The 25912-nt window shown below is 49.5% G+C and overlaps 1 long non-coding RNA gene across 4 annotated transcripts; it reads right to left on the reverse strand.

Annotated features, from left to right (window-relative positions):
* Positions 1 to 340: 340 nt before the first annotated feature.
* Positions 341 to 25406, reverse strand: LOC133248552 (uncharacterized). 4 transcript variants are annotated; one of them, XR_009736756.1, is made up of 5 exons: positions 24641 to 25406; positions 14197 to 14377; positions 13143 to 13315; positions 11583 to 11668; positions 341 to 9007 (listed from the first exon to the last, which is right to left on the reverse strand). It is a non-coding gene; the product is annotated as an uncharacterized LOC133248552 (long non-coding RNA). The 4 variants fall into 4 exon arrangements; XR_009736755.1 differs by lacking the exon at positions 341 to 9007 and having other exon boundaries at positions 10460 to 11668; positions 14197 to 14272; XR_009736754.1 differs by lacking the exon at positions 341 to 9007 and having other exon boundaries at positions 10460 to 11668; positions 14250 to 14377.
* Between the last annotated feature and the right edge of the window lie 506 nt (positions 25407 to 25912).

Here is a 25912-nt window from a genome sequence, read left to right on the forward strand (position 1 = left end):
GCCTGGAGTTTGCAGGCTTGGCCTCTGCAGACCACGGCACTGACCTTGAGACGAAACAAGGCACCCTGGGATGCACAGACCTCCGGCAGGTGAGCAGGGACCTTCTTGTCATTTGACACATTTGACACAGATTCTATATTTGAAAAGCAGATGAATTCTGCATACCCAGCAAAACCCTGCTGTTAGGGATCAAATTTTGTGTCCCCAAAAGGTATGCTTGGAGCCCTGACCCCAGGCACTGCTGAAGGTGCCTCACTTGGCAACCGAGCCTTTACAAGGGAAACCAAGCTACACTGGGATCATGAGGGTGAACCCTAATGCCCTAGGACTGTGTCCTGAGAAAAGGGAATTTGGACACAGACAGGGAAGAAGGTGAGGATGGAGAACAGCAGGGATGCGTCTATGAGCTGAAACATACCCACAATTGTTGGCAGCGTGGAGGCTGGGAGGAGGCAGAAAGGACCCTACCCCCTAGGGTTTTGGAGGGCATGGGGTCCTCCCGACACCTGGAGTTTGGATTTCTAGCCCCTGGAACCATGGGATAAGACATTTTGTTGTTCTAAGCTGCCCGTTCGTGGTGTTTTGTTTCAGCAGCCCTGGTGAATAACACACCTGCTCACTCTAATTTGTGGTTGTCAAACCAGGGGGCAGAGTGTGCTCTGTGGCTCTTGATGAGGCCCCTCTTTTCTGGAGTTTAGGACATCTGTAGGGCTGAGGACAAAGGATGACCTCACCCCCTCGCCCCTGCTTTACTGCTCTCGGAATTTTAACACGATGCACCTTCTACTCATCTCCCTGGTCATTTTTCTTTCCAGCCGTGACGTGAGCACTACCAGGGCCATCTGTCCCCTCTCTACCTGAACCCCAGTGTCTGAAGCAGGCCTGGAACCTGGTGAGAACCCATAAACGGTGGAGAAAGAACGGTAACAAGAATGAATGTGAATGTATTTCAAACTCTCTTTAAAAAAAAAATTAAAATACAGTAATTACAAAGATCACACGACACAATAAACATTCAAAGTTAGCTAAGAGACAAATGACAAAAAAATAATGAGAAAGTCCTCCACATACCAGATGCGTGCTACACAGCCATTGTTATTACCAAAATTCCGAAATGGCCTAAAAATAGGCACAGAGAGAAGTGAGTGGGCTAGAAGGATATTCAGAAATAGAACACAGTATTTTGAGGAATTTAATATGAAACCAGGAAAATCCTTTAAATCGGTATAAAAATGATGGTTTATCATCCAAATAGAAGGAAATAAAGCTGAGCTCTCCCTCCACACCATACAGAAAAATAAATTAAAACGAAAAAAGAAACCCTCAGGATAAAATTTTGGAAACCACACTTATACATCTTCAGTGTTAGGGCATCAATAAAGTCTTTCCCCTAAAAAATTAAATCTAGCAATAAGAACAAAGTGAATTCCGCTGTGGAACAAAAGAGAGAGAAAAGAGACCTGTTAATTTGCTGTGTTGGGAGGTTTAATGAGAGAAGGGCACTAGCGGCCCGCACTCCAGTTCTTCCACTCTTGGCCCAGAGATAGAATGTCCTCGGGAACATGAGGACTTCGGTCCATCACACGTGAGGACTCAGGTCGTAGCCTCTCCGTAGGATGTTGTCCACAGGTGCTGAGTGCTCGTGGTCAGAGCGGGCAGGATCAGGCCCACCCAGGCCAGTCTCGCCTCTGCCCTTTTGAGGTTTTTGCACCCATTTGCTCTTGGCCAAGGGACAAGTTCAGACCTCCACCTGGCTCACCTGCAGGGGGACCTGGTCCCAACACAGTGATGTCCATAGCCAGGTCCCAGTCCTCTGCTGTGTGCAGCAGAAACACAGCTGCCAGGCTCCGCTCCCCCCTCCCCCGACTAACACATCAAACTCAGATGACCCGTCTTCCAGTGGCTTCTTTGAGAGGTGTGAGAATTTATTTACAATTGTCTCAATTCCTCTTCCTTTATAGGGAGAAAATATTGACTGTTCTACAAATCAATATCTTTTCCTTTCTAGGTTGTGCGGATCGGCACCAAATTATCTCAGTTTTGTGACACACTTTGATAATCGACACTTGCCACCCTGGCTCCAAGCACATCAATGTGACCTTAGCTTTGATTTTCCAGTGGAAGGAAACCAGCATTATTCTGCAGAATAAATTTTCCATGTCTAGGCTCATGATTCCTTTACCTTTCTCACCCTTCAGGGAGCTATAAATCCATGAGCTGAATTTTAAAATTGTATCAACACAATTAAATGGGGTGTTTCTTAATGTGCCTGTAATCTTTCCTTTTCAGAGTCAAGCCCACTAAAGTAATTTCAGTAAAAAGTATTTCCACCATATATAAAATTACTGTGGAGATTGTAACGTGAGCCCAAGAGCCCATCTTTCAGATGTGATTGATGCTATCATGACGCCATCTTTCCTTCGTGTCACAGAGACGAGTCTTATCAAACACACTGTATTATCCTCACCCTCGTTGTGATTCAAGTTAGGGAGAGGTTTGGCATTCAGATGGCTGGAACAGAAGTGGCTGCTTTATTACACCTAAAAGCTGGGTTGGAAGAGCTAACAGAGCAGGTGATCATATACGTGGGTTTGCTGATGCTCCCTGGATCAGCTGAAGTCCATGCAGTGGCCTAGCACTCGGCCATGAAAAGGAGTGAAGGAGTGATGCTCGTTATGAATCCCACACGGATGAATCCTGAACACAGTACACTAAGTAAGGAAGACAGTCACCAAAGGTCGCATAGCATACAACTCTAATTATACAAAATGTCCAGAAGGCGCAGACGCGCACAGAGAGTAGACACGGTGGTTGCCACGGGTTGGGGTTGGGCGAGAAGGCAGAGCAATGGCCAATGGGCACAGAGTTCCCTTTGGAGGTGATGAGAATGCTCTAAAGGAGGTAGTGGTGATGGTTACATACTCTGAAAATTTACTAAAACCCACTGAACTGTAGATATTAAAGGAGTGATCTTTTTGTCGTATCTCAACAAAGTTGTTTTAAAAAAAGGCTGTGACTACATTGTTCAAGCTGGTGTAGGTGCCCTTCAGAAGCAGAAATGTGACTATTGGGGAAATTCAGTGACTCACAGAAAAGTGTATCGACTCTGTAAGGTGACTCACACTGGAGCAGATTATATGACTTCTGGTCATGATGAAGGACATGATGCTGGACTAATCCTCCCATCTATAAATCTGTTATAAACTTTAGACCAACTGTAAAGACAAGTATCTAGATAATTGTAAAGACAACCATTTTAACAACAGTTCAGTTCAGCCGCTCAGTCGTGTTTGACTCTTTGTGACTCCATGGACTGCAACACGCCAGGCTCCCCTGTCCATCACCAACTCCGGGAGCCTATTCAACTTATGTCCACTGAGTCGGTGATGCCATACAACCATCTCATCCTTTGTCATCCCCTTTTCCTCCTGCCTTCAATCTTTCCCAGCATCAGGGTCTTTTCCAGTGAGTCAGCTCTTCACATCAGGTGGCCAAAGGGTTGGAGCTTCAGCCTCAGCATCAGTCTTTCCAATGAATATTCAGGACTGATTTCCTTTAGGATTGACTGGTTTGATCTCCTTGTAGTCCAAGGGACATACAATGATCTATTTTGATGTTTATACCATATATGCAAATAATATATACAACAATAAGAACACAATAGGCAGGAAGGCTGGACAGAAGGCTCTTGCATACTTTAATTCAGATGCTGCTGCTGCTGAGTCGCTTCAGTCGTGTCCGACTCTATTCGACCCCATAGACGGCAGCCCACCAGGCTGCCCCGTCCCTGGGATTCTCCAGGCAAGAGTACTGGAGTGGGGTGCCATTGCCTTCTCCGTTAATTCAAATAAATTATGATAAATTAAAAATGAGTATTGCAATCTCTAGAGCAAGCAGTTAGAGAGAAAAAAACAGGTATGACAGAAAGCCAATTGAGGGCATAGAATAGAATACAGAAATAAATGTATATTTGACTAAATCAAAGGAAACAGGAAAGAAGGGAACAAGAAGCAGAGAGCAGGGGGAGACAGAGAGCAATAGCAAGACGGAGCACACAGCCAAACACGTTTACAGCTACATTAAATGTAAACGGACCAAAGAACCAATCTTAGTCTGCCGGACCAGATAAACGGGCAGGACACGCACAGGCGGCCTACAAGAGGGACGCGCCAAGTGAAAAGACACAGACAGGGTGAAGGAGGACGGCAGAAGGCCTGACACGCAAGCCGTGAGCAAGAGATCTCTGTGCCACGACATTCATATCAGGCAGGGCAGACTTCAGAAGAGGGGATGTTATAGGAGTGGAGAGGCTTGTTTCATACTGGAAACAGGAAACATTCATTAAGACTTTGAATAACGGAAACCAAAATCTGATGTGCATGCCTTTAACGCCAGATCTTCAAAATAAGTGAGGAAAAAATGGACAGAATGCAAGAGCGAAAAAGACAGCTCCGAGACTAACACCTCGTCTCAGCAACTGATAGAGTAAAACCGAACAGACGGTGAAGACAGAGAAGGCCTGAGCAGGACGATCACCCCAAACCCGCGTGACATTTGTAGGGTCTGCACCCAGCAACAGCAAAGCACACTCCCCTCTCAAGTGTGCAGAACACGTTCACCAACATAGACCTGATGCAGACCCATAAACTCGTCACAAAAATTTCAATCGAATCAAATCCTGCAGAGTTTATCTGATGAAAACTAAGTCAAATTAAAATCCCTAGTGATACCATATCTAGAAAAATCAGCAAACATTGTTAAAATGGACATTTCCTCTTGTTGATCTATAAATATAAAGTAATCCCAGCTGGGAATTCCCTGGAGGACCAGTGATTCCGGGCTTTCATTGCTGACATCCTGAGTTCAATCCCCGGCCAGGGAACAAAGATCCCACAGGCTGTGCTGTGCAGCCAAATAAAAAATAAAGTAATTACAATCAATATTTTAAACAGAAATTGACAGGCTGAAGCCAGACTGCATGTAGAAATATAAAGGTCTATGTAGCTGGTGAAATTAAAAAAAAAATAACACATTTGGAGGATTTTTATACTATCTTACTTCAAAATTTAGTATAAAGCTACAGTCATCAGGACAATGCGATTCAGGTTCACGCAGAGACCCATAGATGGAAAAACAGAACGGAGAGCAGGCACAGACCCACATGCATTCTGTCAGTTGGTTTTTGGCAAAGCTGCTATTGAAGAGTTTCATATTGATCATTAATTCTAACATAACTGGAATTACTGTTTATAGAAAAGTAAGATCATTGCTCTTTTTTCTCAATTATCTTTTTTCCATTATCCTTGAGCACCTCAATGCAAAATCCAAACTTCTTGCAAATATATATGTATTTCATTTTAATGTATTGCTTTTTTTCTAATGAAAGAAATAAATGCTTACATCATGGACTCAATGGATGTGAGTTTGAGTGAACTCCGGGAGATGGTGATGGACAAGGAGGCCTGGCGTGGTGCCATTCATGGGGTCGCAAAGAGTCGGACACAACTGAGCGACTGAACTGAACTGAACTGAACTGAAAATGTAAAAAGAGTGATGATAATGATGCTACTACTGATGCTGTCTCATAATACAGCTGGTCCATCCTGCCTCGGTCCATAGTGGGCCAGCGGGGATGGCTGAAAGGTCTCCATGCAGACACCCGTGGGTGCAGCCCCCCTATTTTCTTGAGAACCAGTATCCTAGGGTCTCAGTGTTCTCCATTGCGTTCTCTTCAACTGGCTGTCAAAATGGCAAAAAAGGAAGGAGCGCAGATCATAGAGTGTCAGGGAGGGGCCGGCACTCAATCGCACGGCCCACTGATCACAAGAGGGGCTGGGAACACAAGCTCGTGGAGGGACAGAAGGAGATGAACAGGCAGAGGGGGCACATGGAAGTCCACCCTGGCACGGGACGCTGCGTGAGAGGGTGCCCTGTGCCAGGCTCCACGCGCAGACTGATTTGTGTCACCCTCACAGTAGCCCCCAGGATGGAGCCAGCACCAGGGCTTTCACGGGAATGCAGACTGAAGCAACAGAGCCAGGATCAGGCAGTGGCTGGAAGGGCTCAGAGGCACGAAGCAGAGCCTGGTGGTCACTGGGCTGGGAAGGAGGGGCCGGTGTGGGGGAGAAGACCCCAGAGTGGCTTCCAGGCTGAGGTCGGTGGTCCCACCAGTGACATGGGGCCACAGGGGAAGACAGACTTGGGGGAGCTGGGCCAAGAGTTGTGAAACGTCCCATTCCTATCCCAGCTGCCTCCCCAGAAGTTCCCTACATTCTGGAGGGTAGGAAGCACTCAGCTCCAACCCCGGCTCTGCTGGTGCCTGGACTGAGTCTGGCATACCGCAGGGTGGCCCTGGACCTCAGTAATCAGGGCGGCGGCCTCCCTACGTCATGGTGCCGGGATCAGTGACTTGGACAGAGGGGCTCGAACCATGGCCAGGACAGGCCCAGGGTAGATGCTCTCGTTACCACGGCACGGCCTCCATCTGCTTCCCAGTGCCATCTGACTCTGGTGCCAGCTTTCCTTCTGTGCAGACCTCCACGTCTTTACTCCCCCAGGACCCCTTCCTCAGGGTGCCCCCTGCCCTCTCCCACCCTCCTCGTACTAAGCCATTTCTCAGCATCTTCAAGACACAGCAAGGTTCCAAGATCCTCAGGGCACCCCGACTGCTGCCTCCCCCAGGCCCATCCTGGGAGCTCCCAGGCCTCCCTGAACTTGAGCGTCTGCTTCCGTCACAGGCAGAAGATTGACCTAGAAGTAGAGGGTGCGGGGAGTGCTGAGGGCAGCTCTCTGGTTGGGTCCCGTCTCAGCATCCCTGACTCACCGCCTTCACATCAAGCCTTGGCCGCCAGCTTCCTGGTCCCGATGCTGACCTGGTCCAGGAAGAAGGCAGGATGGAAAACTACCAGCTGTTGTCCTGGGGCCACGTGAGAGGCGTTGTGTCCAAATGCTCCCAAGACATCTGGCTCCCTGATTCCTGTAAGAATGAGCTAAATGCTTAAGACAGGACATGCCGTCCTGACAGGCTGATTTGCCATTTATTTGAATGTAAAAATAACCGGACAATCACAATTTCTGCCTTGAATCTTTCTCATGCAGCAGGAAATAAAATGATGTGTTATAATAAAGATTGCATTTTTTTGTGTCTGTGGCTCCTCTGAAGCACGAACACATTTGAGAGCAATTTCTTTAAGAAAATCAAAAGATAAATCATGGCCAAAATACCTCGCAGCTCTTAAGACAGACGTGAGATTAAAACTTTGTTAGATTTTGGAGTGCAGGCTCTGGACTCGCTTTACATTTATCATCTATGTATTGACACTTTGCCTTGTTGACAAGCATCTCAGGTGGGGACAGACACGGCAGGAAAACTCTGTGCCTGGTGAAGACCGATCCCTGGACTCTAGCAGGAGACGCACGACTCAGGCCAGGACTGGCCTTAGATCCAGGCCAGTTCCTCAGGCAGTGCTGTCAGCCCGAGATAAGAGCCGCTAACAGCGAAGCCCAGAGCCGCTGACGTGTGCCTGCCTCTCAGGTGAGACGTGCCTTTGATGGGTCACTGTGGACATCCCCCTGCCTCCAGACTTCCAACCGAACCATTGAGGGCAAGGGCAATTCTACACCTTTCCTCAAAACGACAAGGCTCCATCTCCCAAGACACACGGTCCACACTCAGGGGCAGAGAACAGAAATCCCTCTGCAAACGGACCCGTTGGCCTCGTCCAATCTGTCTCTCACTATGCAACCCCAGCAAGACAGCTCTCAGGAGCGTAGAGAGAGAGATGTTTGAAAAGCCTGGTCCTCAGTTCAGCCCAAAGCCCACCTGACTGGGCTGCAATTCCAGGGCGAAGTGGCAATCATGGGCATGCTTCCCCCGTGTGGCACACGCCCTCTGCGAGGACGAGCGGGTGGGGCGCAGGCCCCAGGCACCCTTCACACTCCAGCTTGCACATCGCAGGTCCTTGAGGAGTGCTTCTCAGATGATGGCTTTTAGGGAGGCACTGAATGCAGTGAAAAGCAGTCAGTTCCCTCAGAAACACCACACACACAGCAATCAGACAAACTCAGAACGTCAAGGCAGTGCACTGGAAAACGACCTGACGTTGTTTGGTCGATGATAACCACTTACCTGGGAACTGGGCAAGAACGTCAAGGGTGATTCAGCCCATCAAGCGATGAGAGACAACAGGTCTTAATGGTTCTCCAACCAAGAGCAGCTGTGAGAAGGAAATGCATGTTTGTGTTGAGGAATTGCTGTTTCATTAGCTGCAAGTGTTGGACTCGACCAGAGCTTAGCTGGGCCACCCCCATCGTGGATGGGAGGGGGCAAGGTGTGGGGAGCAGTGGGCTCAGGGCAAAGTAGTCTTGGGGTTTTAGGATCAAACAGTCTCTTTTTTTCTTTATCATAAACTGTATTTTTCTTGGTGGAGAGAACAGAAACATTGGAAATGGGAGACCTTGGCTCCATGTGTTGGCATTTGAAGCAAGTGGTGCTTGCTTGGACGTGCTTTGACATATTTCATCTTCAACAGCAGCCTTGTGGACGGGAGGTACTGTCACCCCTCCGATGTGGGGAGGGGGCTGCTGATGGCCCCTCGAGGGGCGTCCTGCGTCCGCGCCCTGGGGGGTGACTTCTGTGGCACCCCTGTCCTGACTCTGAAACCCCCATGTGATGCCCACATCCAGCAGACACCAGCTCGCCTGGTGCAGTGGAGGCTGCGCGGGACACCTGGGTTTCCGCTCTCCTACCAGCTCCTGTCGGGGCCACGGGGAGGGCCGGGCTACCTGCCAGGGTGAGTGACACAGGGAACACGGCTTTCCTGGAGCCCCCAGCCAGGGACTAGGCTTTGACGCTTCTGACCCGGCCCCGGGCTGGCTCTGCCTGACCCCATCCTCTCAGTGCTGGTACCCAGCAAATCCGATCACCCTGACCTTGGTGGGGGTCATTCTCGTGCCTTTCCCCTTCCAGTCCTCTGGCGCTCCCTGGAAGGAGCGAGTGCAGCAGAACCTGGGGGGAGAGGAAGGCGAGGTTCAGGACGAGCCCTCGGGCAGCTCCCGGCCTGTCCTGCAGCAGGACCCGTTCGCCCACCACGCAGGCCCGTCTCCCCTCCAGCTCCCACCTGCTTCCTTTTCAGACGCTGGCAGAAACCCTGTAGTCACTGATTCCCCCGTCAAGGAAAATGTCGCCGGGTTGGACAATTTCCCTGCTTTCCCCCCAGTTTCTCACCAGCGATGACTCAGGCATGGAGCCCACCACCATCAGCGCAGTGGGCGTCCGGGGAGCCAGGCTGCCAGCTGCAGCTAGGATGGTGCCGGTTCAGCGACATCCGCCCTGCAGGCCGGCTACAGGGAGGTCTGGGGGACGTCGCTCAATTGCCCTCCCGCCCTGTGTTACCCTTTGGAACTGTCACCAGCTTGGCCATCTTCAAGGTAAGTGAGCAGCGATGCTCCAGAGACGCAGTGGTCAGGGGCACTGAGCCTCCCACCAGGGCCCCTGCCTGTTCTGGGCTCTGACCCAACTGCCACAGCTGGGGAGGTCCCTCCAGCCCACTCAAGCTGTCCACCTCCTCCCTGGAGGACAACGCCACCACCTGCTCCAGCCAGATCTGTCAGGGCCACTGGGGAGCAGGCACTCGGGCCTCCAGCCGGCTCCCCTGCCTGGTGGGGACCTGGTGGGGGTCTGGTAACTATTAACACGTGATGGAGTAAGAGGACAAATGGGCTTTGCTTTATTTCACTGGAAGTGTGATGGAAACGGACACCTTCCCAGGGGTGATCCGGGGCTGGCTCACACTGGCTTACGAGAGAAGGCTGTTAATTTTTCAGGCGTGTTATGAGCTGGTTGCTTAGATGGAGGTGCAGCGGGTTCCCTCGGAGCCTGTACACACGAGTTTGCTTGTTTAGAACAAGGGTCTTGGAGATGTATTAAGTTAAGGCTCCTGAGAGAGGTCATGCTAGATTTGGGCGGGTGGTGGGCTCATAAGATAAAGGCAGAAAGAGACTTGAAATTCAGATGCTCAGGGGAGGAGACCACATGCAGACGGAGGCAGAGATGGAGCCCCATAAGCCGGAGGGGCAGGCAGGATTCCCGCCATGGTGGGGAGGACGGGGGCGGGGCGGGGCCCCACCGACACTGTGAGCCAATCAAAGTCTGCTGCTTTAAGCCACCCTGCCTCTTGTCATTTGTTAAGGCAGCCCTAGGAAGCTAAGGGAGAAGGCGATGGCACCCCACTCCAGTGCTTTTGCCTGGAAAATCCCATGGACGGAGGAGCCTGGCGGGCTGCAGTCCATGGGGTCGCTAGAGTTGGACACGACTGAGCGACTTCACTTTCACTTTTCACTTTCATGCATTGGAGAAGGAAATGGCAACCCACTCCAGTGTTCTTGCCTGGAGAATCCCAGGGACGGGGGAGCCTGGTGGGCTGCCGTCTATGGGGTCACACAGAGTCAGACACGACTGGAGCGACTTAGCAGCAGCAGGAAGCTAAGACAATAGGCATTGCATCCCCGGTGGCTCAGCGGTAAAGAATCTGCCTTCAATGCTGGAGTCGCAGGAGACTTGAGTTCGATCCCTGGGTCGGAAAGATCCCCTGGAGGAGGACATAGCACCCTGCTCTGGTGTTCTTGCCTGGAGAACCACGGACAGAGGAGCCTGGCGGGCCACAGTCCATCTGGTGGCAGAGTCGGACACGACTGAAGCAACTTAGCATGCCTATGTGCAAACTTACTGTCAGGTACATCAGATAAGGACAGTGCATACTTAACAGCTCCGCCTAATAGCTTACTCAGTATACCCAGCACCTCCTAACAGCTTCGCTGCATCTCAGTGGGATTTTCACTCCTGAACTCTTGTTTACATCTGTTTTTCCTGCGCGGTGGATCGCAGTGTAACCATATGGACGCAGCATCACTTCCAAACACTGCCCCCCTTCCCGTTCCAGGAAATCACATTTTTCTTTTTTTACTTTTTATTTTGTATTAGAGTCTAGCCAACTAACAATGTTGTGATAGTTTCAGGTGGGCAGCAAAGGGACTCAGGCACACACACACGCATCCATCCTCCCTAAATTCCCCTTCCATCCGGACTGTCACAGAAAAGTGAGCAGAGTTCTCTATGCTGTATGGTAGATCCTTGTTGGTAATCCCTCTTAAATATAGCCGTGTGCACATGTCCGTACCGAACTCCCTGACTATCCCTTCCCCCCCGTCCTTACTTACTGGCAGTCATAAGAATGGAGTCAGGTTTGTATTTTGAAATCTGCTGTGGTGTGAATATTCACACCATGGAAATTGACAAATGCCACGGATCCAGGCGGCTTGCCATTTTGTGGTCTGTTTAGAAGAACGATGGAGAGAACGCCCAGGGTTCAGAGGAGTGAGAAAAACTGTGTGTGATCATAGCTGCTGCGCAGAGCATCACAAGGAAGACGAAGAAAGATCCCTCCCGTACCTGAGCACGACCCTCCAGCTTTACAAACGAGGCCCTCCGGTCACTGGCCGGTGGTCTTAGTTGCCGAGCTTTTATCTTATGTATTACTCACAATGCAAACGGAAATATCAGCCAGCTTTCCTCCCCGACCTACTCTCATTCATCTGCTGCAGTTCTAGTTGGCTCCTTATACAAGACCGGCAAGAGTTGGTGAAAGCCTTCCATGAGAATTGACTGTCCCTGTGGAATTTATAATAAAGGAAACTGTGGTTTATTATTATTAGCTCCTTCTGGGCCACCATCTTCTCTATAAGTAAAACTTGACAAGAAACCAACGCCCCGGACCCGAAGTACCTGGCTCCGGCTATAGCTCACTTTAAAGGGAGCTTTGACTTGAAATTTCTTGGGATTAAGTGGAAAAAGCAATCTTAAAACTTCAAGAGATTGATTTACGGGAGTGCTTTATCACTCCATCCCACCTGGCATCCCCACTAAGCCCCCGTGATGGCCCGGCAACGCTGTCCTCACTGCAGAGTGAGGGATAAATTGGACAGCGAGCAGAAGGATCTTGGAAGGCATCAGAGCGCTGCCCGCTCCAGACGGCACGTGGGACTGGATTCCAGGGGTCTCAGCACCCAAGCTCCTTCTGCCAGATCACCTCCTTCATCCTGACCACGTCACCCAAGCTCCTTCTGCCAGATCACCTCCTTCATCCTGACCACGTCCCCCCGACCCACACACTCACTGTCCCTCCAGATAGTAGATGAGTCTCTGCATCAGAAGGACTGTGAGCAAATGGATGCTCAGGCATTTTTATTGAAACCTCATGAGAACTGGCACAGAGCGAAGAGCAACGGGCACCAGAAGGACACAAAAGAGGGTGAGGAGTGAAGAGTGAGGGCTCGCTTTTGTCCTCCTCCACGTGGGAGAGGCCCAGGGCAGGGCGTGGGAGGCCTGCTCCCGCTTGCGGGCAGACACAGGGGAGCTGAGCCCGGAGCAGGGCCGTGGCCCTCCCTCGGGATGCCCAGACCTGGCCCGACCTGCACGAACGGCCAGGGACCAAACGCAATACCGACAGCGAGCTGTGCGTGTGCGTCAGGCCAGATGGCGTGGGCGCCTCTGCACACGGGGGCCAGGTGCCCAGCTGGCCTGGTCCACGCTGACTCACGCCCGCGGCCCCAGCCAGGGACTTAGGGCGTCTCTCTTGGTCTCCACACACTCTGGTTGGAAGGACCAACCCTTTGTTCTGTGTTCATGCCTTGCCAGCGACCCTTCCCGGACACTCCTCCCCTTGGCGACCCTTCCCTGATACTCCTCCCCTCGGTGACCCTTCCCTGACACTCCTCCCCTCGGCGACCCTCCCCTGACACTCCTCCCCTCGGCGACCCTCCCCTGACACTCCTCCCCTTGGCGTTTTCCTTCTGGGTTCGCCTCCCTCACTCTTGATCATCCTCCACTCAGCCTCCAGTTTTGGTCGTATTTCCTCTGTGTGATCCATCTAGACAGCCTCAACTGTCCTTCTTCTGTATTCCCATAGTGCCCAAAATTCACCAACCACGTGCCTGAGCATGACGTCAGCGGCCCCTGCTGTGCCCCACTCCCCTGACCTGGATCTTGGATGCCCGGCCCCGTGCCTTCCTGTACCTGAGCCCACAACGCCACGCCTCCCCTCCCTGGTGCCCTGCAACTGTTTATTAGAATTACACAAACAAACCTTGAAAACGACTATGATCCGAATGAATTCCAGGGAGAAATGATGAAAGCGGCGGGGCTGCAGGTGGACCCGGGAGGGATAAGGGCTTTGTATCTGAATTAAGCATAGCTGCTTTGAGGAGGCTGTGCTTCCAGAAAGGAGACAGGGGACACATTTGTCTCTAATTTTGGTTCCTGAGAAATAAATTGAGGCAATTATTACTTCAGGTTTGCTCCTCAATATCCACCCATCTTCTTTAAATCCCATATTAATACAACCTGCACTAAAGACATTTCAAAAGTCACAACAGATCATGCTTTCTTTTTTTTCCTAACTGAGGGTATATTTGATGCATGTAACCCAACATCAGAGTTCAAATCTCCCTGAAGGACCAGGCAGCCAGATTCCAATTTATTCTGAGAACTCGCCCTGGTGAATAGGTGAGGATACAGCTTACCTTGGACCAAAGTCCAGAGAGGTACCAGCTCTCGGGAAGAAGGTCCTGGCCACCCCCAGGGGCTGAAACACAAGGCTTTTGTGAGCAAGGGGCATGCACCTGAGTGGTGAGCAGTCCCTGCCACCAGCCTGAAGTCTGTGTGTTCAGCAAAGCACAAGAACTGCCACTGTCTGGGAACCAACTTTGAGGTTTCAACAGACTACACTGTGTCTATTATTCCCTCAGTGCAGCAGCCGCCTTGCACTGTGTAAACGCGAGTGTGAGAGTTAGAACTCCGGGTGCTCTCACTGTCCTTCCCTCAACCCCAGGTCCGGGGCTGGACACTGGGGACCACGATGCCTGCAGTCACTGCCCTGCGACCGTGTGAGGGATGCTCAATTCCTGCAGCTTTGGAAAGGACCGCGTGCAGTGGGCCACGGCGGAGGCCCTGGTTCAGCCGAGAGGGACAGAGACCGTAGGTGAGCTTTGTGGAGGGGACAGCGCAGTTAGTGACATCACCACGTATCCTCCCAGCAAACTCTGGGGAAAATGTGCGCAAGACGCTGGCCCTGCCCTTGTTCAGCCCCTGTGACAGGTTCCCAAAGATGTCCACCATCAGGCCCAGGTCCCCATCTTTACCAAATGACATCTTGAAGATGTCTCATCCCACTCTTGACCACAGGGCTCCTCACCATCCACGTTGACTCCGTTGTGTCTGAAATATAAAGCCATGTTCAGAGTAGCTTGATGGAATGGGTCTTCTGAGTTGCCCTCAGACACAAAAATCTCCCAGACTCTGGGTAAATTACAGTATATATACCTAAAAAAAAAAAGGTTTGGCTCGAAACACTGAAATTACCTATGAAGAAGAAATAAATCAGAACATATCAAAACCATAAAAGTTGGTAGAAGAACACGGTGCAGCCACAACGGTGGGGCTGCTCTGGAGGGACAGCTGATACTGATCAAGAAGCTAGAAGCTGGGGGTCAATGTCAGCTTGGGGTGTCAGGAATAGGATGTGGTCCCTGTTTAGTGTTGGAGCTAAGCTGAGATTTCTCCATGAAGTCAGGTTCTTGGGGGTCTATGTCTCCTGAAAAAGGTGGGGTGGGACCTACCTGAAAACCAAGGGAAGTGCCGTGGACTCTGTCTTCTCTGCTACAGTCCCAGGTGGGAAAAAACAGTGCCAATAACAATTGTCTCCATCGATTACCTGTGGTTACCCCCCTGTTCTCACAGCACCCTGAAGTTCAACTTTCCAATAACAATTGTCTCCATCGATTACCTGTGGTTACCCCCCTGTTCTCACAGCACTCTGAAGTTCAACTTTGCCCCCACTGTCACAGACTCCAGCTAAAGAATTACAGAGACTTCCTTCTGGTACCTGGTAGTAACAGAACAATTTTTTTCTGGATAAGTAAATCCTCAATTCAGATCTCTCAGAATGACCACAGGTTAAATTCAGCCAAGCACAAAGGTGAAACAAAATTTAACTAAAAATAATATAAAATAAAACGCACCCCCAAACCCAAAGAAGAAACCACCAAAATTAAGAGGCAGCATAAAAAGAGAGATTTGACATTTAACTGTTAGAAGAGTGTGAAATAATTCTATATGGAAATTTTAAAAATTGAAATATGACATAAGAAAATGAGTAAGAAGTGGTAGACCACAAAATGACCAGACTTCATAAAGAAGTAATAAAGCTTCTGGAAATTAAAACACAATGGCTAAAATGAGCAGCACAATAGCTGAGTTACAAAGCAGATGAGACAGCTAAGAAATAAATCCAAGAACTGGAAGACAAATCAGATAAAATTACCAGAATGTGGCAGACAGAAAGATGAGATGAAATGTATGACTGAAGTGAAGAAATACAGGGAAAAAGACAAGAAAGTCTCACGTGCATGCAACCAGAATTCCAGCGAAAGAGGCTGGGGCAGGAAGAAAGAAAATGAATGTTAATGGCTGGTTATTTTTTCAGGACTGAGGAAAGGCATGAATCCACAGATATAAAAAGCAAAACACGCAACCAGAAGGACATGTGGAAAGAAGTTACACCTGGATTCATTGTCACGGAACTGCCTGAAGCACAAAGTTCTTACAGACCTCTACAGAGAAAAGGCAGTTCCCCTCGGAGAGAGGAACCATTGCGTTGACAGCAGACCCTAATAGCAACCATAGTAAAGCTGTGTGGTAACACATTCAAGATGCTAAGGAAAAGTCACGGTTAGTGCAGCAGTCTGTAGCCAGTAAAAATACAAGAAGGGGGTAAAAAAATTCTCAAAAGGAAAACATCAACAAATCCTCAGCAAAAAAAATCTTCTAAAAGATGTACTTCAGAAAGAAAATGACCCCAGAATAAAAAATGAGATGTAAGAAGAAATTTTGGCAAAAACAGTACTGAAGGGCGAAAGAGGGGCAAGGTGCAGGAATAGATGCTGACCACACATGAAACGTGGGTAACTGAACAGAGGATGACGCAGAACTTGTGAGATTTGGCAATAATATGTATATGCTTTTAGATATAGAACAATAACAGTTGGTCTACTAAAAGGACTAAAAGGACCTTTCAGGTGGGGTTGAGGTGAGGTGAGCATAACGCAGAAGTGAACGGGCCTGGAGGAACACACGGCCCTGCCGGGCACTAATTTCACGGGGACTCCCCCCGGCATTTTCGTCTAATTCTCTCATCCACTTACACCCAGGTCTCTTAAAATAGATTTCACTGCTCAATCTCTCATTTCAGATCTCTGATACATTAATGCAATTAACTTGATAAATAAAAAATAGCTTATCAGAACTTCCCTGATGGTCTAGTGATTAAGAATCTGCCTGCCAGTTCAGGGGACACAGGTTCGATCCCAAGTCTAGGAAGACGCGCATACTACTAAGCCCGTGAGCCGCATACTACTAAGCCCGTGAGCCACAGCTACCATGCACTCTAGAGCCCATGCTCCACAGAAAGAGAAGCCACCACAGCGCGGAGCACACACACTGCAACAAGGCAAATACATGAATAGCAGTTTCAGAGTGATTTATCAAAACAAAAACCTCGTTCCTTTAAGAGGGGGACACTGACAACCTTCCAATGAAAAGATGCCTCCAAGCCTAGATCTGCCAGAGATTAGGAATACACATTCTGCCAGATTAGCATGATCTGGATACTCAAACAGGACATTAACACAGTTAAGGAGGAGAGCATGATGTTATTGAAATTGATTCATATTAATGAAGGAATGAAATTTGACACCAATCCTGATGGAAACTAAAACCAAACAACACTTTCTTATGGAATAGAGGTGATTCGATAAATTAAGGTCTATGGACTTCCCTGGTGGCTCAGCTGGCAAAGAATCTGCCTGCAATGCAGGAGACCCAGGTTCAATCCCTGGGTCTGGAAGATCCCCATGAGAAGGGAAAGGCAACCGACTCCAGTATTCTTGCCCAGAGAATCCGACAGACAGAGTAGCCTAGAGGGCTACCGTCCACGGGGTCACAAAGAGTCAGACACAACTGAACGACTAACACTTTCACTTCCACTTCAGTGAGAATATCGAAACTTTGCTAGAGATATTAAATTAGGGGATTTAACGCAGGGGTTGTTGATTTGCTGAAGGCTTGTATAGCTTCCCTGGTAGCTCAGACAGTAAAGCGTCTGCCTACAATGCGGGAGACCCGGATTCGATCCCTACGTCAAAAACATCCGGTGGAGAGGGGGATGGCAACCCACTCCAGTGCTCTCGCCTGGAAAATCTCATGGACCGAGGAGCCTGGTAGGTTACAGTCCACGGGGTTGCAAAGAGTCGGACACAACTGAGCAGCTTCACTTTCACTTTCTGTACTTGTTTAATGAGGTACCCACAAGGCCATACATTCTAGGAACCGTTATAACCAGCGGGCTGGGCCAACTCAAATATAATAATATTGAGAACTGACATCACAGCCAGGCCTGAACGTAGTGGCTCAGAAGGTCATCCCCCTGCACACACACACACACACAGACACCGTTTGGCTGGGGCTGGGCTGTCATGTGGGAGTTACACAGCTGGTGCTCAGGGAACGGCTAACTAGGCATGGCTCATCTCAGGGGTCCTGGAGGAGCCGGGGCTGGGGTCACCCAGGGAGATGGCTGTCAAGCTGTAGGGTCTGGATTTCTGCTCCAGCTGCCTCGCTGACAGGGGCTGGAAACAGGACGAAAGCCTCCTCTCGCCTCCTTCTGCTTCCATCTCCCATCAGACCTTCCCAAGAGCAGAGCCTAATGAGATGCTGGCTGGCAAGGGAGTCTGGGAGGTTGGATTCACAGACGCCCGGCCCTGGCATTCCAGCGAGGGAGCAGGGGCAGGCTCTCAGCCGAGTGGTAACAGGCAGATCCTCGGCACAGGACGCAGGACCACGGCTTCCAGGACGGCTCCTGCATCCTAACAAATGCGGAAACATTTAAAGCATGAGCAAGTGGGAGGGATAATGGGGAGGTTGGGATGGACATATACCCACTACTGTGTTCGCTCAGTCAGTTCCGTCGTGTCCGACTCTGCAACCCCCAGCCTGTAGCCCGCCAGGCTCCCCTGTCTGTGGGATTTCCCAGGCAAGAACACTGGAGCAGGTTGCCATTTCCTTCTCCAGCCACCATGTATAAAATAGATAACTAATAAGGACCTACTGTACAGCACAGGGAACCCTACTCAATACTCTCTAATGATCTATACGGGAAAAGAATCTAAAAAAGAATGGGTATATGTGTATGCGATTCACTCTGATGTACAGCATCAACTAATACAATGTTATAAATCAAATATACTCCAGTTAAAACTTTTAAAAGAATAACATCATGAATAAGAAGCAATAATTTTTGTATCATTATTTGTGAGCTGTTCTAGACAGCTTCATAAAATAAAGTAAAAAAAAATCAGAAAATAGAAAGGGAAATCTTATCATTATTTGGAGGTATTAATATTTATTATTGTATATATTAAATAGACAGACTCCTTGAAATATTCTCCAAAAAAGTGATTAAAATTAGTATGCATTTAGTAAAGCACTAGCTGTAAGATCAATAAATACAAAAGCACACTTACTGTGTTATAATTCATCAATATTTGAAATGTCACTTTTACAGATTTTTCAGCAACGACAACGCAAGGTACACAGGCAGCAATTACTGAAACACGTGCCAAAGCTCACACAAGGAAAATTGCACATCTTTATTGAAAAGCATAAACACACTGAAATATATTTCATATTTATGGTGAGGAAGATTCAATATTCAAAGATGTCAAACCTGCCTACACCGAGTCAGAGATTCAGGGAAAATTCCAGTGCTGGTCTCTGTAGAATCTGACAAGATAATTCTAACATTTATATGGAGGAGCAAAGGGCCATGGCGAGCCAACATGCTCCTGAAGCCTACTCCGTGAGTCATAAATCCACGTTCACGATCGGAGCAGGGTGTCGGTGCAAGGACAGGAAAGAGAGACTTATGGAACGGAATATAAAATCCAAAGAAGGGATAAAGTGCAGGACGGTGCTGCAGACCAGCAGGAAGAGAAGAACCATTCGATGTGTGATTCAGGACAGCTACTTATCCACACGGACAAAAAAAATTGCATCCTACATTACCATGTTAAAAGCATCAATTATAGATTGTTTAAAGAATTAAAAGCAAGAAGCATGGCTATAAATATTTTAAAAGATGGCATTATAGGAATCCTCGGGTTGCTTAAACAAGACACAAAAGCACTAACCATAAAGCATCTTAGAAACAGAAGCCTTTGTTTATGAAATGGCATCATTAAAAAGTAAGGAAATAGCCACACAAAATGCAATAAGATATTTATAATGCATTTAATCGAGGACGAATTAGTATATCCAGAATTACAGTCTCTTATAAACCTTTAAGAAAAAGGCATGTCAACCAGTGGAAAGGGAAGACAATATATAAAAACATTTTTCACAAAATAGAAGACATTGACAGTTAATAAATGTTTTAAATGATGGTCAAACTCATCACTAATAAAAGAATGCAAATCAAAATTGCATTCAGATTGGTCTCACCCACCAGAGTGGTTAAAATTTAAGAAGCAGACAAGATTAAAATGAAAAAGGCAGCCGCTACCGAGTGTTGGTGAGAATGAGAGTATCCCCCCGCTGATGGCAGGTCTTGTGAACCGGGATAATGATACTGGAACACAGAACTCGTGATCCAAAAGTGTGCTGCACTTGTGCCTTTCCTGAGATCGGTAATTCCACTTCCGGGCACAGTCCGCAGAGGATCGTTTGTGTGTAAATGCCGGGTGTGGGGCAGGGAAAGCGTGAGCATGACTGTTCATAGTTCCACTGTGTCCAGTGACAGGAGGGGCTACAGTCCAGCAAGGAGGAACCAGAGAGCAGTGTGATCAGCCAGGATGCTTCCTTCAATGAAAGAAACAGAAACCTCTCAAATACAGAGGATGGGATGAGACGATAGCAAGAAATGATACCATGCAAACGAAGTCCCCAAATTGAAAAGTTCACAATATATTTTAGGGATATCCCCAAATAGAGAGAAATGCCATTGGAAAAAGTAGACCTTGTATATGGGAGCTCCACAGTGGGGATTGCCTTTGACAGATGTCCTGAGGAGGCTCCCTGGTGGTGCTCAGTGTCTCTACCTGCATGGCAGGTGCCTTGGTGTTTCAGCTCAGTTCAGTCCCTAGTCGTGTCTGACTCTTTTTGACCCCATGGTCTGCAGCACGCCGGGGTTCCCTGTCCATCACCAGCTCCTGGAGCTTACTCAAACTCATGTTCATCGAGTCGGTGATGCCATCCAACCATCTCATCCTCTGTTGTCCCCTTCTCCTCCTGCCTTCAATAATTCCTAGCATCAGGGTCTTTTCAAATGAGTCAGCTCTTCACATCAGGTGGCCAAAGTATTGAAGCCACTTCAGCATCAGTCCTTCCAATGAACACCCCGGACTGATCTCCTTTAGGATGGACTGGTTTGATCTCCTTGCAGTCTAACGGACTCTCAAGAGTCTCTTCTCCAACACCACAGTTCAAAAGCATCAATTCTTCAGCACTCAGCTTTCTTTATGGTCCAACTCTCATATCCCTATATGACTACTAGAAACATTGGTGTTGATTTTATTATAATTTTACCAGATATACTGTGGGTGTACATGCATGGATTTTTAAATGTGATGGATGTAGCATTTTGTAATAAAAACAGACTCACAACAAGTGAAACAGATACTCGACCAGAGCTAATACTTGTGGTCGCCTTCCCTGTGTGGGCTTCCCTGCTGGCTCAGTTGGTACAGAATCTGCCTGCAATGCAGGAGACCTCGGTTCAGTGTTGGAAAGATCCCCTGGAGAAGGGAAAGGCTCCCTGCTCTAGCATTCTGCCCTGGAGAGTTCCACGGACTGTGTGGTCCATGGGGTCGCAAAGAGTCGGACACGACTGAGCGGCTTTCACTTTGGTTCTGACCTTTGCTTCCCTCTTTGAGCCCCAGGAGGGAAGCAGCGCTGATGCTTATACTTTCAGATGAGAAAACTGAGGCTCCAGCTTGAATGTAGAGGCTACAGGTTTGCTGCAGAGCCCTGACCTTGACCACGACTCTCTACTGTGTCTGTCTAGAATTAAATGGGCCATTCGTGGAGACATGGATGAACCTCGAGGGTGTCTTACAGAGTAAGGTAAGTCAGAAGGAGAAAGCAAATATGTTTATTCAGGCGTATGTGTGGACTCTAGAAAAATGGTATGCTGCTGCTAAGTCGCTTCAGTCGTGTCCGACTCTGTGCGACCCCATAGCCGGCAGCCCACCAGGCTCCCCTGTCCCTGGGACTCTCCAGGCAAGAATACTGGAGTGGGTTGCCATTTCCTTCTCCAATGCGAGAAAGTGAAAAGTGAAAGTGAAGTTGCTCAGTCGTGTCCGACTCTTAGTGACCCCATGGACTGCAGCCCACCAGGCTCCTCCGTCCATGGGATTTTCCAGGCAAGAGTACTGGAGTGGGGTGCTGTTGGGGGCCGGCGTGAGGTACTCCGCCCATGGCAAAGGTCATGAGGAAGGAGGCTCGACATACACAAAGGCAGGATCAAGCCTCAGGAGTCCCCCTGGAAATCCTCGAGCATCTACCCCCATAACCAGAGCCTGCCTACTTTACTACTTTGTGCTCACCTACACCTTTGACTTTACGGGGGGCTGTCCCCCACCACCTCTTTTGGAGAAGGAATTAACTTAGAGCTCCAGTTACTAATAATTCCTGGGCGTGATAGGAGTGTTTCAACCTACAAACTCCTCTGAAGTTTCTCTAGCCTGCCTGACAGGCTTGTCCGGCCACATGTGATTGCTCACAGCCTCCCAACCGTGAGAGGCATGAGATGATTTAAACCTTCTAAAAACAGGTTCCTTAGAAAAGTTAGAAAACTATTAGTATAAGTATAATGGGCTGATTAGAAATTGTACTGGTGAAGGGTTTTTCATTTGTTGAGCCAATGTTTGTTGCTAAGTCTCCACATCCCCTGCCCTTACACACATTAATGAATATATAGAAGAAATAAGTATTAACCTTTGATATTAATCACGTTAGACCTTAGGCTAAGTAAATTCTTTCCTTAACTAAAACCCACTACACCCTCACCCTATAGGAATGTAACTTTATTTGGGTAGTGTCTGTTTTAAGAATAATCACCCCTGGAGAAATAAGTGTCCTGGTTGACTGACCGTTGTCACAAGGAGAGGGTCATAAATTGTCAGCAGGCCCCCCTGGCCAGAAGATGATGTAACACCCCTAAGACCTCTGTATACATTTGTATGAAGCACCTGACTTTAATAAAAGTCAGGACTGCTGTCCCCACGTGACTTTTGTATAACATCTCAGTGTATAAAAACAGACCCTGGAAAATAAAGAATTGGGATCAGTTCCTCGAAAGACTGGTCTCCCCATGTCTCTCTCTCTCTCTCACTCTGGTTGAGTCTCCATCTGGAGCGTGGAACCCGCCATGCTTACTAATTATGCCTGGGCTTCTAAGATCCGACCGGGGAGGCCTCAGTGTCTCCTCTCCTTCGGGAGAACGGAAGGACACCTGCGGCCTACGTAAGTGGTGCAAGCTTCTTGTCTTGAAGTTTTATTGGTCTCCTGCGTAAACCAAGCTACTCAGCCTCTTTTCTCCACTGAATTTTCCTACTGAGCTATCCTCATTCTATTACTCTTTATATCTTTGATGAATATTTAAATAGTCGCCTAAGCCGTCTCCCCTTCGAATACCCTAGATCAGCTGAGGCTGGACCCCGGCAGGGTGCCATTGCCTTCTCTGAGAAAAATGGTATAGACGATCTTATTTGCAAACCAGAAACTAGAGACACAGATGTAGAGAGCAAACGTATGGACACCAAGGGGGAAAGGTGGGTGCGATGAACTGGAGATTGGATTGACATACACATCCCACCTTACATAAAGTGGATGACGAATGGGAACTTACTGTATACCACGGGGGACTTTGCTCAAGGCTCTCGGGTAACCTAAATGGGAAGAGAATACAAAAGAAGAGGGGCTATATGTATACTTAAGGCTGATTCCTTTGCTATACAGCAGAGACTGCCCAGCAGCGTAATGCAACTACACTTCCATAAACATTAATTTTAAACAAGATAATTAAAGGGGATGGTGCCAAGGCCCCCTGAGAAGATATGCGAGTTCCTGGAAGTGGGGAAACTAGCCAGTCCTGTGCCAGCCCTGGGGGGCCACAGAAAGTGTGACAGCCCCCTCCGGAGGAAGCCAGAGGCAGCCCCGAAGGGGATGGGAGCAAGGCAACTCAGTTCTGCTACACGAGAAGTCCGCTGATGGGGGAGGCTGGGGGGTCTGGGCCAGCCCCGGAAAGGCTGGGTCAATGAATAAGCGTCACGATAACTGAGGTCAGTTTAGGGCTTAATTGCCTCTATCAGCCCCTCCTCTTTAACCAGCTTTGAGGCTTCCAATTGGCTGGTGAGCTCTCGAGGAGAGAACAGTGCTTCCTCTTCTTAATCCACACACCGTTTAGCCAAGGTCCGAAACACAGGGCACGCCTGAGGACGCAGGGCCAGGAATGGAGAGAAAGGTTTGCAGGTTCCAGTCCACTAGGAGCTGGAGGTGTGTGTGTAGACAGCCCCTGACTTTCTGCGCCTCATTCCGAGTCTGCAGAGTGAGGGCCGTGGGCACGCACCCCTGGAGGACCCATTCAGCTTTAGCATGTGTGAGCGGGGCAGTCCCACGCACTTGGATGGAGGCTTCCCAGGTGGCTCCTGCCAAAGAATCCATCTGCCAATGCAGGAGATGCAAGAGATGCAAATTCAGTCCTGGGTGAGTAAGAGCCCCTGGAGGAGGAAATGGCAACCCACTCCAGTGTTCTTGCCTGGAAAGTTCAACAGACAGAAGTGCCTGGTGGGCTACAGCCCATGGGGTCACGGAGTCGGACATGACCAAACTACTGAGCACACGCATACTTGGATGGGCCACAGACATGGATGGGCCGCACCCTGTGGGACCAGGCGCCTGGAGGGACCAGCCACCTTTAAACACCTGCTCCTTGCTGTCCAAAGTGAGACGTGTGGACCAGCGGCATCAGTGACGTGTGAGAGCTTGTAAACGAAGAGTCTCAGTCCCCAGACCTGCTGGGCCCCACCTGCGTGTGACCAGCATTCCCAGGTCATCCACACCCACAGCCAAGTTCCAAGAGCCCTGCGTCCTGTCCCTGTGCATGCTGTGGGCTCAGTCACTCAGTCGTGTCCGATTCTTGTGACCCCCATGGACATATCCCTCCAGGCTCCTCTGTCCATGGGATTCTCCAGGCAAGAGCACTGGGGTGGGCTGCCATGACCTCCTCCAGGGAATTTTCCCAACCCAGGGATCAAACCTGCATCTCCTGCATTGCAGGCAGATTCTCTATCACTGAGACACCGGCAAAGCCCCATCCTGTCTGTGGGACTTGCCAAAATTCCTGTAAGAATCGATCCATGGCTGTTGAATAGACACGTCCAGGACTCCTGCTATCTGATCCTGATTCGCTAAGCCTGCCTTAACAAAGTGCCACAGACGTGGGGGCTTAAACTACAGGGTTTATTCTCTCACTGTTCTGGAGGCCAGGAGTCCAAGCTGAAGGCGCCGGCAGAGCTGATTGCTTCTGAGCGCCCCGCTGGAGCTTGCAGACGGCTGTCTTCTGCCTGTGTGCCCACGTGGACTTCCTTTTGTGTCTCCCTGTGTCCAAACACTCCCTTTTTGGAAAGACATCAGTCTAGTTGGACAAAGGGCCCACCCTCTGCCGGGATGACCTCATCTTAATGTATTATGTCTGCAGTGACCTGTTTCCAAATAAGGTCACATTCTGGGGTGCTGGGAGGTAAGCCTTTGATACATGCATTCTGGGAAGTTCAACTCATAGTGGGACCTAGGAACCCGGGTTTTTACAAAGTGTCCCCAGGAATTCGGAGGCACAGCCAGGTTTGGGGACCCCTGGGCTCTGCCGCTAAGCTGGGCGTGCTGCCTGGGGGTGGGGTGTGTGGGCGGAGGGGCCGCTGGCGCGGGAGGCTTGTCTCCAAGGCCCTGGCTTGCAGCCCCTTCCACAGCCTTGACACATCGTCACTCTCTCAGCCCCTGGGGGTGCTAAGTGCCCTCCTCGCCTCCCTTCTCCACGCTTCTATTCCTCCCCAGAGGGGTCCTGGGGGGCCTTCCGGTTGCTGGTGTCTGTGTGGGAAGGCACAGCCCCGCAGCCTGGCCTCCAGGGCTCAGAGGGTGAGGGGCCGTAAGCAGGAGCATCCTGGTGGCCTCCGTCCCCACGTGGGATCTCCGCCCTGCTTCCGGTTGCTTGCTTTCCTCCTGGGATGCCATCACAGCTGTAGAGTCCTGATGTCTCTGGGAGCTCAGTGGACCTCCTATGCAGGATGGGGTCTCCTCTGTCAGGAACAGGGCTCCTCTCGCAGCAGGGACAGCTGGTCAGCAGGAGGGGCACAGAGTCTGTGCTCACACCTCGGTCCGGAGGAGCTCGGCATGCCCTGGTCATCTGGGAGGCGGCACCCAGCGTACGGGCAGTTCATGGGGCTTAACTCAGAGTGCAAGGACCCCACCAGGGCCGTCCAAGCCCCCTGCAGCTGCCGGATACTCTAGGGAAATACATGCATCCCCCTCTGCTGCCCCCCCTCTGGGGGCAGCCCCCCTGCTGGTCTTTGCCCCTCTAATCTCTCAGCCTTGGTACGAAATTGCGGATGCCCTCCCTGAATTGCATCGGCTAAGCACATCAGTTCCTTGACCAGAATATTTTAGCAGCCCTTAGGCAGTGTTTAGAGTTCAGTGACACCCAGGGACGCGTGTACACACAACTGTAATCTAGATGAAGATCTGGGAGCC

Source organism: Bos javanicus, chromosome 5 (assembly GCF_032452875.1).
Source record: "Bos javanicus breed banteng chromosome 5, ARS-OSU_banteng_1.0, whole genome shotgun sequence".
In the NCBI taxonomy this organism is placed as follows: Eukaryota; Metazoa; Chordata; class Mammalia; order Artiodactyla; family Bovidae; genus Bos; species Bos javanicus.